The sequence below is a fragment of the Adiantum capillus-veneris genome, chromosome 24 (assembly GCF_014529385.1).
Source record: "Adiantum capillus-veneris isolate H3 chromosome 24, ASM1452938v2, whole genome shotgun sequence".
NCBI classification, from domain to species: Eukaryota; Viridiplantae; Streptophyta; class Polypodiopsida; order Polypodiales; family Pteridaceae; genus Adiantum; species Adiantum capillus-veneris.
The window spans coordinates 95,195,552-95,209,689 of NC_140954.1; the positions used below are offsets into that span (position 1 = coordinate 95,195,552).

Below are 14,138 nucleotides of genomic sequence, written 5' to 3' on the forward strand. Positions count from 1 at the left end.
ATGGAACAGGCGGCATATCTGAATCTACCAGTCTCAATCTCAAGCTGGTGGGAATATACCCGTACTTGACCAATGACACACCGTAATTCGTAAGATAGATGTGTATCCATATAGCTGGGTCGAATCACAAACCCATCCCCTGTGAGTTGGAGAAGATGCTCTTTATAGAAAGCCATCTCTGTACCCAACTCTAGTGTTGGTTGAGAGAGAGAGAGAGAGAGAGAGAGAGAGAGACTATGCATACAAGGGTTGTCTCCACATTATGCATACATATTCATAGATCCCATTGTGCGTACATGACCCACAGTTTACTTACATAGGTTGCTTCAATTCTCCCTCTCTGTTTGAAAAAAGCCTTGCCCACAGATCTGTACAAAACCCCTGCTCACATGCGCACCTCCTCCCTGTACGTTTGCGCACCTGTTCCAATAGGCTATCTACTACCTATATGTTCGCACGCATGTTGCTCGTGCCCTTCAAACCCAATAGGCTACCTGGCAAGTCAATAGATTGCAGATTGCAAGCCTAGAAGATGCAGACAGGAGACGTTAGTTGCAGGAGAAAGGAGGTCACGTCAAGGCTACAGGTCGCGAAACTCTGCAGGCGAGGGTGATTGTTGGTGTCACGTGGATGAAGAGGCGCACCAAAGGTGCACGGTTGCATGTGGCGCGTGGGTTGCAAAGCAGGCAAGTGCATAGAGCAACTAAAGATGACGCGTGTGCAGATTTAGGGTTCACAAGCTGCAATTAGGGTTCTCGCTAGAAAGAAAGCGAGCGCGCGCACGCACACACACACAGATGAAACGATATATTAATGTCTTCAAAAGGCCAAAATGACCTATGAGACCAATCCGTTACAAATCAATGAATCCAATACCATGTTTGGGCACAAAAAGGAGATACTAAAATGAATCTAGAAGTGCTACTAGCTGGAACTATGTGGGGTATGTGTGATCATTGATACAATGGGTGCCCAATCAAGAGGGTGATATAATAGGTGATGGATCCATCCTCCTTTGTACCCTGGATGTCAAGATAGTATGGATTGAATCCTCTGTTGTAGTCTCTGTAGATGCTATGAATCTCCCTTCCTCAGTCGTGGGCGTCTCAATTTCCCTAGCTCCAGTGCTCGATCAATGATAGTATAGCAGGTGTGAGTATGAATTGAGCTTTGCACTGGTAGCTGCTCCTCTATCTGTCCATAGTGTCTGGTGTGAGAAAATCGGTAACCTGTCTCTGGGATTCTCTCTCCAAATCTCCTCAGTAAACTCTCTCTCTGTCTATGTAACTCAAGTAGATGCATTCCAAGATGTCTCTAGTCTTAATAGCTCATGACTCTAGAGAAGGGTCCAAAGCCTCTTTGAATAGACGGTGGAAGGGACCCCGTATCTCGTAATACATTGTGCATTGACATATATAATGCATCTCCGTCTCTAGCTTAGTATGGCATAGGTGGCATATCTTGCTACCTACTGGTATCCCTCTGAATTATCCTTTTGAATCCACCAATCTCAATCTCAAGCAAGTGTGAAGATGTCCGTATCTAAACCAAAGGGACAGGGAACAACCGGAACTAGCCCTTGCCGTTCTCGGAACGCGTTCCCGCTCAAGCAAACCACCCGGGACGGATACGGAAAGGGAACGGCATTCAGAAGGGGGCACAACCGGAACGTCTGCCAGAACGGGGCCGGAACGGCCGGAACAAGGGATTGGAATAAAGAACGCCTGGAATCCAGAACAGTCGATTTTAAAATTCAAAAAAACTGACCGTTTTTTTTTTTTAAACGGCCATTTTGAGGCATCATTTTTGGACGCTTGGGAGAGGGGGTGAGGGGGGGCCATCCTATATAAGGTCATGAAGGCCTCCTATAAACCTCATCCCTCCCTCTAGGCTTCAAGGCACAAGGTCGACCATCGGTGGCTTCATTGAACTTTTGAAGTTCTCATGCTCAATCCTCACATGCTCTAGCCTCTAGCCTTGGCCCTTTCCATCAAGCCTCTCTCGAGTCTCAACTCTCTCCGCATCCCTTGGGCAAGGCTCATTGCTCAAGCCTTCATTCATTCATTCTCGTCTCTCTCCCTCTCTCTTGGACCTCAAGGCTTTAAACCTCAAGGCTCAAGAGTCAAGCCCTCAAGCTTCAAGGCTTCAAGCTCCACACCGTAACCTCTCTCTCTCTCTCTCTCTCTCTCTCTCTCTCTCTCTCTCTCTCTCTCTCTCTCTCTCTCTCTCTCTCTCTCTCTCTCTCTCTCTCTCTCTCTCTCATCATGGCCCAAGCTTCCGGATCAAGTGAACGTGTGGCCTGGGGCGCGAAGAAAGAAGGATGCAGCTTCATGGTGGGACGAAGTGCATTCCCGAGTGTTGAGAAAGGCTGGTGGTGCACATGCATGGAAGTGCAAACTATGCAGCTTCGAACGGCAATCCGCCACAACTAAAGTACGTGCCCACCTCCTTAAGCTAGAGGGACAACAAGTAGCAATATGCAAGGCAATCAACGAGCAATTGTTGAAGGTATTCAAAGCCAAGGACGCCGCCATCAAAGCCAACAAAGAATCCCGTAATCGACCCCAACGACTTGGTTTTTCCCTCTTCTACACCTTCTTCGTCGATTAGTGGTGATAGTAATGCAGCAACGGCGGAGATGGGGGCTACATCATTTCGATCCGCATTTTCAATGCCCAATACTACTTCGGTCTCCACTCGCAAACCTCACCAATGCACCTTACATTCCACTTGGGATTCAATAAGGAAGGAGGATGTGGATGCAAGTGTTGCACGCTTTTTTATCATGATCACATCCCCTTCATAAAGGCTCAGTAAGACTATTATTCTCTCATGATTTGCCATCTCGATTCTCATTCTCATCTAAATAGTAAATCCTAATACCTCTTGTGTGCATTGTGTATGTCGGAGTACTTCAAGACAATGTGCAGGAGGATTGGAGAGTATGGGACACGCTATGCAGCGAAACCGCAAAACGCCATTCGGCATGAGTGAAACGCCAAACGACTGAAACGCGTGAAACGTTTCAGTGTGTGGGTGAAACGCCAACTGTGAAACAGCTAAAAATTTTGGGGCTTCTTGCCGAAATCGCATCGTTAGGCTAATCGAGGGTTGCAGGGCGTCGTGAGCCTTGTTTGGGTAAATTTTAAGGAGTCGCAACAACTCGCGTTGACGGCTGGCTGCGAGTGTTGATTACGACTCCCTGCGAGTGCTCAAAGGTATGGATAATGGTTCAATTGCTCTCTCTCTCTCTCTCTCTCTCTCTCTCTCTCTCTCTCTCTCTCTCTCTCTCTCTCTCTCTCTCTCTCTCTCTCTCTCTCTCTCACAGCAAACAATAGACAAATTGACAATTGAATTGTCTGTCTAATCATTGATGTCACATGTGACCTGTCTACTGAGAGAGAGAGAGAGAGACTTATGTCACGTGATTCACGTCCCACACATGTTCTCGACTCTCGACTCTCGACTCTCTATTGCTCTAGAGTCTGACTCGGAGATTTCTGCTTGCTGAGAGAGAGAGAAAGAGAGAGAGAGAGAGATTGCAATACTTTTCTTGATGAATCTTGAAATTGGTAATGCGAGTCGCGACTATAATCTTTGTTGGTCAATTTTCTCACATGTGTTACATGTATCAAAATTTGCAGGGCTGAGAATCTTCAATCATGGTGAGAGGACAGATCAGGCAGCCAGTAATTGAGAGGGATCCATGAGAGTCTACAGTTATCATTTCCAAATATCACATATCTAGCTCTCGCAGGGTTGTATAAGTTGTGGGGATGTGTTCACAAGAGGTGTGACCCGCTTGAAAGCCCATTACGGTTGGATCGGAAGCAAAGGGAGAGATGCATGCAAATCTCTCTCCGAAGAGTTGTGGCTTTCTTTTGGGGGTGAGCGGGCAAAGTACATCAGTATTGTCATGCCCTCTCTTGAGTCCCCAATAGATGAAGAGGCCCTCTTAAAGAAAGCCCAAGATGAAAAAAGTAAATTGGCTGCTCAAAACCCTCTCTTACCTATGGTGGTTGCTACTTCTAGTACTCCACGAGCCTCGACTCCAAATATCCCTACTACATCTAGTACTCCACGAGCCTCAATTCCATATATCATTTCCACTTGTCGTGCTCCAAATGTTACTGCTAGTGTGGAAGATAGCAATGCAAGAGATACTACAGAAGCTAGCACTCAAAACGTGGATACTAGTCACGTAGCTCCTTCCCAACCCGAAGTGGGACAACTTGGAGTAGGTACGCATAAGAAGAGGGCTCGCACATCTGGCCGCTCTTCTACATTGCATGATATTTGGGCTCCTAGCTTGAAGAAGGCGGCGGAGATTTCCGAGGAGCGTTTTTTTTACCAATGCAACATTGCATTCCATGCTGCACGCACAGGGACCTACAAAAGATTTTTGAATGTTGTCTCAATGTTTGCAGCTGCGGGAGCGCCAATTACTCCTGCCGGATCTGAGGCACTTCGCACTAGCACATTGACACATCAAGTAGACATGGTTCATGAGCAATTGCAGGGTCATAGAGATTCTTGGGCAGTATATGGCTGCACTATCATATCGGATGGCTGGAAAGATGTGCAACAGCGTCACTTACTCAACATCCTCGTCTCTTGTTGTACTCGCACAACATTTTTGAGAGCCATTGATGTGTCAGGAGCTGGCATACAAATCACTGGTATGTTTCTTATCCTTATTTCTTGTCTCTTGGAAATCAAAGCATAGAGCATCATAGTTCAAAGTGAAGTGTCTTACAAGTTACAACTTACAAGATTTGAATCCCAAATGTGCAGGAGAGCTTATTTTTCAGCACATTCGAGATGCTATCGAGGAGGTTGGGCCACAACTTGTGGTGCAAGTGGTAACAGACAATGCAAGCAATTGCAAGCTTATGGGCGAAATGGTCGAAGCTGCATACCCACACATAATATGGAGTCTGTGTGCAGCACACTCCATTGATCTTATAATGGAAGATATTGGTGCACTACCATCGGTGACTACACTAGTCGATAAAGCTCTACAGCATATCAACTTCGTTTATCGAAAATCGTTTGCTCTAGGGTTGTTCACTGCCCATTGCAAATGGGCTCTCAAGAAGCCGGCAAAGACCCGATTTTGCTACATCTTTATTGTCTTGTGCCGGTGAGCTTCTCAAAGGTTTCCTATTCTTTGAATGCCCATTTTTTAGACTTATGTGAAGCTCAAATATACATTGTTTTATGTACAGCTTGATGAAATGCAAAGATGACTTGCGCCGTATGGTGGTAGATGAAAGGTGGTTAAATTGGCCAGACTCCACCACTCCTATTGCTGTGGCGATCCTTGATGGGGTGATTTGCAACAACACGTTTTGAAGGGAGATTGATGGCCTTCAAGCAGCTCTTCAACCGATTGTTAGCGTTTTACGCTTATGTGATAGTGAGGGATCCACCCTCGGTCTCCTCTACGAGTTCATGACAAAGTTGAGGGTAGCCATAGGTGATTGTACGTCATTGAGCTCAGACAGGTAAGGTTTTTGAAATCTTTATCTTTCCTTCAAGTCTTAATTCTTATGGCATTATACATATCGTAGTTCACAAGTGATTATGTGAACTTGTGACATGTAGGGTAAGCATCATGCTTGACATATTTGATGTACGATGGAAATGGTTTCGTCATCCTATACATTGTGTAGCCCACATGCTACATCCGGCTTGGAGAAGTGAGACTCAAAGATCCGATCGTGTGCTTTTGACCGGATGGAATGAATATGTGGAGAGAATCTATCGAAACAATGGTCATGCGCAGAATCGACTAGAAGAGGATCTTTTGGAGTATAGAGGTAAAGATCTCTAAACTCTATAGGTATAAGGCTTCAAAGCACAATCATAAAGAGCATATTCTAAAGTATTCAAAGCTTGCAAATTGTGTCTTGATTCTTGTGACAAATTACATAGGTGGCAGGGGAAATTTTTCTCGTGCAATTGCCAAAGATGTTGAAAACCAAGCACTTCCAGTTTCATGGTGGGGAAAATTTGGGGGTTTGACACCCATGTTGCAACCTTTGGCTTTGCGAATCCTCTCCCAAGAGGTGATCCGGTGGGGAGAGGCTATGGAGCATAATGGGGGACATACATACAAATGATCGAAATAGGGGAGCTTCTCAATGAGAATTTAGCTTTGGTCATACGCTCTATGGTTCGTTACAGTGACTAGTCTATGCATTTTGCCTAACTTGGTGTGTTTTAAATTTTCTGTAGGCTCAATACTCCCCAGCTTGATAGGTTTCCATTTGTTAATGCCAATCTTCGGGTATTGGAGAAGGCGGGTGGATTGGATAGTGTCGGCCCTGTCAATTGGCTACCAAAGCAAGTGGATCATCGACATATTGTAGTTGAGGCAACCGACATCTCACATCTCCAGCCACATACACCTGAGGACGATGTGTATGATTTCATCCGTGAGGACATGATGAGGTTCTTACGACAGACTCGTTCGACTACACGTTGCCGACGTGGGGAGTCCACGGTTGCTACTACTAGTGCTCGGCTTGAGAGAGCTATTCGAGCACATAGGCCCAGATGTAGTGTCGCAGAGCTTACTTCTACTACTTGGCGACTTACTCCGACTCCTTCTGAGTGTGAGAGTGATGAGGGGAGTCAGTCAGTTGGATCTCAGTAGTCTCTTTTTGAGACTAGACGAGCGACTCACTAGCGCTCAGATTTGCATATTTTGTCATGCTACTTTATCATTTTGTCATGGGACAACTTTTTTTGTGTTTGCCGTATGGGCTTTGACACTATCACTCCAGTCTTGACTCTTTACACTCTTGTGCTATGTAGTCTGTCGAGTATCGACAAGATTATGGTTTGGATTTCATCTTATTCACATGGAGAATTGACTTATGTTCTTGACACTCTATGTGCATTGTGTTCAAACTTCAATATCCAATCCATTATTTTGTTTAGTTCTACTAGTAATGTTCGATGAATCAGAAATCTTGAGACTTGAATGTGCAAGTAGTTACTAGTTGTAACTTGTAACTTTGTAAGTTGTAATTTCTTGTCGCTTTGAAGTTTGAATTTTGCTCACTTTCAATTTGTTCCAGTTTAAATTATGCAACGGTCTATATCTTGGAAAGTAGAGGTAATGTGATCACATTATCATATATGATGATATCTCCCTCTCTCAAGGATCTAGATTTGGAACAAATGTGTGCAAATGTGTATTGCACTGTGCACACCTATTATGTATATATATAAGATACCTAGATGAATCCAGGATAAGCCCAGATCCACCCTTGAAAGAAACTGCAAGGTATAGACCCATGGTAGTCACCCACAAGACAATATAACCATCAGCTCCATCATGCATAGTATTGACTAAATACCACGACATCCCCACTAACGTCGTCAGTGCCCAATAGTGGGTGTAGAACTAGGTACATATGCTCCCCAACACAACACACGCCACACACATGTGAGCATATTTCAACACAAAGTTCAGCGTACTGAGTTTCTGTCGTGACTCCAGAGATCAAGGGCAGACTCAGCCATAATGAAGCCTAGCACTAAAAGAAGCATTAAATCGAAAACATTAGCACAAAAATGAGGTAGTTGATAGGGCGTACGCACCATAAAAGATAGTAATACTATATAGTACTATATATACCCAAAAATGGCGTTTCGGTCATACGTTTCACCAACGCTCCTCTCAAGGGTGAAACGTCTCGGAGTGAAATGCCCCGTTTCGGGGTGAAACGTTTCAGGTCTGAAACATTTAACGGATACACTGACGCTATGTGCCACCCTCTTCCGAGGCACTCTACTCGATAGAGAGAAGGCCGTTGTGGAGACGACAACCCTCAACATGAAGAGGCAATGGACGAAGTACGGTGTGACCCTCATTGCAAATGGATGGAGCAACACAAGGAGGAGATCAATCCATGGCATTGTTGCCTATTCCAAAGGGGAGATCTATTTTGCCCACTCCCAAGACGCCACGGAGACAGGGAAATCAGCAGATGTCCTTGCAGGTGAGTGTGCCTCCGCCATAGAGACCATTGGGTCGGACCTTGTGATAGGTCTAGTCACTGGTGGGGAGACATCAAACAGGGAAACCAGAGCTATTTTGGAAGGCGCTTATCCTCAAATCACGGTGTCCTTTTGCATGGCACATTGCCTTAACAACCTCTTGAAGGATTTCAGCGAACTACCTTGGATAGAGCCTCTCATTGCATCCACGTCCAAGGTGGTTGCTTTCATCAACAACCCCAACATACTTCAAGCCGAGTTCTTGAAACGGTCGGGGGGCAAAGTGCTTCTAAAGTATTGTGAGACACGCTTCGCCTACAACTATCTAATGGTAAGCCGCTTTGTAGAGTGTCAAAGTGCACTGCGGCAGCTCTTCATCAATACAGAGTTTGCTGAGACTTCTCATGCAAGTACAACCGCAGGGATCATTTGTACAAAGAAGGTGGAGGATCCTGAGTTCTGGGAGTCCCTAAAGACTATTGAGAACATGGTGAAACCAGTGATCCACTTGCTTAGAGTGATGGCTGGTATGCAACCTTGCATTGGCAGGGTCTATGAAGCAATGGATCACATGGTCGAGGTACTTGAAGATCATGAGAAGGACCCAGATACGCTCGAAGAAATCAAAGACCTTTGTAGTAGTAGCAGGTGGAATGCCTAAAGTTCACCTCTTCATGGTGCAGCTTTTGTGTTGGACCCAGAGTTCCACGCTGCAGGGCAGGAGCATGATTCGGAGGTAAACACGCATTGGAACACCATCTTGAAGAAGCTTCACCCCGATCATAATATGAAACACAAAATCAAGGATCGGCTTGCATTTTACAGGGATATGCGAGGATCATTTGGGACAGTTGATGCCCAATTTGATCGCACCAAGATTTCCTCCGTCTTGTGGTGGTACGAAAATGGTTCAATGGGTCCAGATCTTCAGCTACTTGCCGTTCGCATTCTCAGCCAAGCGGTTAGCTCCTCTTGCTTGGAGCAATTGTGGAGAGTATAGAGCCCCATTGCATCTAGAAAGAGAAACCAACTTGGAGTGGAGAAAGCAAATGACCTTGTTTTTGTCAGTGCAAACATAAGAACGCTTTGCAAGTCGGCATCCAAAGTGACAGATCCTTTTCTACAATGGGAGATGGAGGCAGAGGCGCAGGTGCTTGGAGAGGTAGGAGGATCTACGCATGAGGATGAGCCTATGCAGGAGGATTGGGATGATATTCACAACGTCCAGGTAACCACTACAGATTGGGAGGTGGGATGCTCTTCTACCCCTACACAGAGGTGAACATCAGGCATGAATCATGGCTCATTGCTCATTGGTTTTTGATATTTGTTTCCTTTGTGGCAGCCGGCTTTGCCCCCTTTTTGTATTGCACTACCATATGAATGATTGAGTCTTGACATGTCACCTAGTGACTCTTACAATTGTTATTTAGCACTCTAGCCTCTACATGTCTTTTTGTAGCGCCTTGGCTGGCCTTGTAAGCCATCTTTATAATCTATGATCTATCATCTTTTTGCTCCAAGCTTTTGTGTGGAGTCTGGACACTATTCTTCAACTTTGAGCTAATGTTCTTTCTATGAAGAATCAATATGCTTTTGTAAAGGATGATCCCAATTCATGTATAATATATTACACAATCCCGTGTAAGCCTTAAGATTGAAGAATCATTGCAGAGCATGCATAAATAGGATTCTACTTGGACTAATGGGTGTGTATGGCTCTCTACTAAAATATAGGTTAAATCCAACCTAATTTAAGCATATTTTAAGCTTACCGTTCCGGCCCTCATTTTCGTTCCGCTTTTTTCGGGGAGCCCCGTTCCGGAAACGTTCGGAAGGCCTCTGTTCCCGTTCCGGGGTAACTTTGATCTAACCAATGGCACACTAACCCATGAGATGCCAGATTGGCCCTTCAATCCTATGAACAATTAGCTTTACAGGGGGTGTCATCATGGTTCCACATACATGGCTTCAACATAAACAGCTTGGCTCCCTTCCACTACTCCCTTGATGCACCATCGTTGTCTCTTACACGGGTGGAGATTACTACTCATTTGCCAGGACCCGACCCAGTTGGACACCAGGAGGACATGGATAGAGCCAACACAGGAGCTGGGCACGAAGATGGCTTTCTATAGAGAACATCTTCTCCAGCTGATAAGGGATGGGTTTGTAATTTAACCTAGCTATATGTATACACCTCTATCTCTAGTAGTATCCCATAAGCTGTGCACAAAGGAAACTGATCTGGTAAGTGCATGTCTCCATAGGGGGAGCTGCTAACTCCGCTCTAATGATTTCGTGTGGCACGAAGAACTTGGCTCTAATCAGCCGAGAGATCATAGATACCAAGGGCCTCTCCATACCTCTCTACTCATCTTAATCCACAGAGGGTTCCCAAACCTAAACCCCATAGAGCATAGTTGAAGCAACTAAGGTATCAAAGAGCCAAAGCTTTGATTCAGGGTTCCTTCAACTAAACCTACGAACACATCCTCCCAAGGTCGCATACGCTCTAGTCAATCTAGTCTCTGCTGCTCTCTTCAAAGAAAACCTTGGCCCAGTGAAGACTACCCCAAAGTGTATGCATTTGTGTACACACAATCTCCTGACCATAAGTGAATGTAGGTGTTGATCTCTTGATCCACTGCGGTGTGGTGTTAAACACCATAGCCTTGGTTTTACCAAGGTTTACAGACAATCTACTATCCTCCACAAAGCTACGTAATGCATCCAAATGTTGTTGCATACCCTCCAGTGAGTCAAAGATCAACACAATATCATCAGCGTATAGCAATAATGGAATCCATGTCCCTGCCAGTTGGGCACCTCTGTCACCATCTCTGTCAATGTAATCAAAAACCTCATCTTAATAGATAAGATACCAAATAGAGTAGCAGACAAAGGACAAAGAGAGAGAGAGAGAGAGAGAGAGAGAGAGAGAGAGAGAGAGAGATGAAATGAAATGAAATGTTATATTAACGTCTTCAAAAGGCCAAAGTGACCTATGAGACCAGAAAGTTACAATGTGGTGGATCTGATACAAAGTCAAGGTAACAAAAATAACAACAATAACAACATAACATAACAAATTAAATGTACTATGGAATCCTAAGCCGCTCAATGTGAACTAAGCAGCTCGATGGGATAGCTAAATAGCTAAATCACAGGAGATCCAACATTGGTCGCTGGCGGATCTCATCAATATCCTGCAGAGTCCATGGTCAGTAGTGTGACTGGGCGACGTGCATGCCTCGCCAAAGTGACTCGAATGTTCTGATGCAACCTCCGTCGATGCTGTGTAGTCCTCCGCGGTCATGGGCGTCTGGATCTCCCCAGCTCAATCGCTCGATCGATCGGTGTGCCTCTGGTGTGAGACAAATGTGAGCTCTGTTGTGGTAGTAACTCCTCCAGCTTGCGAGTGTCTATTCTAAAGAAATATGTGATCCGCCTCTGAGACTGGCTAGCCTCTCCTCTCATCACGCTCTCCCTGTATCTATGCACCTCGAGCAAAAACAATCCCAAGCATCTCTGATCTTTGTACCCCATGACTCTGGAGAGTGGTCCAAAACCCTCTCTGAACAAGCAATGGAAGCGGCCTCGTATCTCGTAGTAGACGGGGCAGCGGCATGTGTAGTGCAACTCTGTCTCAAGCTCCATGTCACACAAGGGGCATGTCCTGGCCTCTGGTGGTACTCCCCTGTATCTCCCAGTCTCAATCCGCAGCTGGTGTGAAGACGTGCGTATCTAGCCAATAGCACATCGTATCCCATGAGACAGGTGGGTGTCCATGTATCTGGGTCTCGTCACAAAACCGTCCTCCGTAAGCTGGAGAAGGTACTCTATGTAAAAAGCCATCTTTGTGCCTAGCTCATGTGCTGGCTGTATCTATGTCCTCTTGGTGTCTAGATGAGTCAAGTCCTGGCAGATGAGCCCGGTGATCTAGGACTATGTAAGAGAGAGAGATGGTGCATCCAGTGAGTATTGGAAGGGTGGCAGTCTGTCTATGCTGAACCCATGCGCGTGAAACCATGATGTCATCTCCCCATACCAGCATGCGGTATCTCCCTGCATGGCTAACTGTCGAGAGGACTCAAGTGCAAGGCGGACATATCTGTCTCTGGGAAGTTCCCACATGCGGTGTATGAAGGAGACTGATCTGGTGAGTGCCTCAACCACTGGTGGGGGGGTCGCTAGCTCTACTCGGATATATATATATATATATATATATATATATATATATATATATATATATATAGAGAGAGAGAGAGAGAGAGAGGGATGATGAGTGCGTGTGTGCGCGGTGCGGTGCGCGCGGGGAAGGGGGAAGAGCACAAGCCGGTGTGGGTGGAGCAGCCTCACAAGACTTAAGATGAGAAGCTCCTTATTCTCATATGTAATGAAGAATAAGGGTATGTACACACGTGGATGGGCGGCCGAACACTGGACGTCCGAGCGGGCAAAAGGCGGAGCGCCTTTACCCCAACAATCTCCCACTTAAAGGCGATGCGTCGATAAGTGAGTCCTACCAGCTAAACTACTAGTATGTATGTACAAGAAACTAGGTGAGAGACTCTCTCAACCTACGCCCACTGGCTCACTCTGTCAATCTACACGTAGTCGTATCGGCTCTGGTGGTAGGCGAGTGTGCGTACCCACGCTAAAGCATGCATGTAAATCCCGCAAACAACTCTGTATGGTCTGCAAAGCTCCACGAAGCGTCATGCTAGTGTCAGCCACTGTACGATTGACAATCCCTACTGCAAATGCTCCCACCGCAACTGCAAGGTCGGGCCTTGACAATAACAAGTCGAGCATGAGATGCCCGAACGCTGACGAAATCTGCACAAGACTGGTTGTACTCACCTCTCCTGCGCTATCTGCAATCACTGCATCCTCAGGCCTACCCATCGCGTACGGATGTGTCAATACCGACACTGGGGAAGCTACGTCCCTCTCACCCATAGGCAAAACTGTGCATCCTGGCACCAATGCATCAGCCTCTAACATGAGCATGTCAAAAAACTCCATATCTGTCAGCTCTGTCTGTGTCTCTAGGGAGCCAGACCTGCTCTACCTCTGCCTGCACAAAGTCTGACAACACATGCTGTGTCTCACTAGAGCACTGCCGCTCTATCTCTGTCTCTACAGAGTCTACTAGCATGTCCTGCACAGCTAAATGCTCCGTCTCCTGAGTATGATGATCACTGGCGAAAAAGACACGTCTTGTCTCTCGCTCAAAGCATGCTAGCAACAAAATCGAGACTACGCCGTCTCGACCCTCAGACACATGCATAGGATATCCCAGGTCGCTGCGGGCTCCTCTGGCAATCACTAGTGAGCCGCAATACATCTGGAAAGACTGCTCTCTAAGCACTACCTAACAACCAAAAGCTACCAACTGTCTCACTGAGATCAAGCTCTGTCTCAACTAAGGAACATAGCGCACATGTCGTAGCGTGTATGACGCACCACTGGGCAACGACAAACAAACATCTCCTGTACCCTCTATGTCAAACGCCGAACCATCGGCCAAGTGTACACAACCAAATCTCCCACTAGAAAATGTGCTAAACAACTCACGACATGGTGTGACGTGGAAAACTGCATCACTATCTAGTAACCACTATGGAGAAAGTGTGCTAACCATAGACAAATCTGCAAGAGGTACACTGGAGGCAAGCGTGACATCACCGTCACTGGCATAGACTGCCACTGGAACTGCCTCTCTAACATCTGTCAAAGCCGTATCTGCACTACGCATACATCTCCGTTGCTGTCTCATACTTCTGAAACAACGGCGTCTAATGTGCCCTGTGTGACCGCGATGCCAACAACGCATATATCGGTAAGAACGAGACCTCCGTCTCTCATGAGCTGTCACTGTAGACTCAACTAGGTCACACATCATGTCAATGCATAAGCGTACAAAATGGGAGATCACTCGACCACCAAGCATAAACCAACCAGTAGCTCAATAGTGAACACCTGTAACCTGCATGCTGTAGTCTCACGCTCGGAATATGCGTCGATGTGAGAACATGAGGCAAAATCAAAGGAAACCTATAACCACTATGAGCATACCATAAATGTATGGCTAAGAGCCAAAGTATGGCGAGAAATCT

At 46.0% G+C, this 14,138-nt stretch overlaps 1 protein-coding gene and 1 pseudogene across 1 annotated transcript in view; one reads left to right on the plus strand and one right to left on the minus strand.

The window, feature by feature from the left end:
- The window catches only part of ABCF3 (general control non-repressible 3), a 185,128-nt gene that overhangs the window by 93,231 nt on the left and 77,759 nt on the right, over positions 1–14,138 (minus strand). The window lies entirely within an intron of this gene.
- On the plus strand, positions 3,972–6,661 carry LOC147426809 (uncharacterized; annotated as a pseudogene).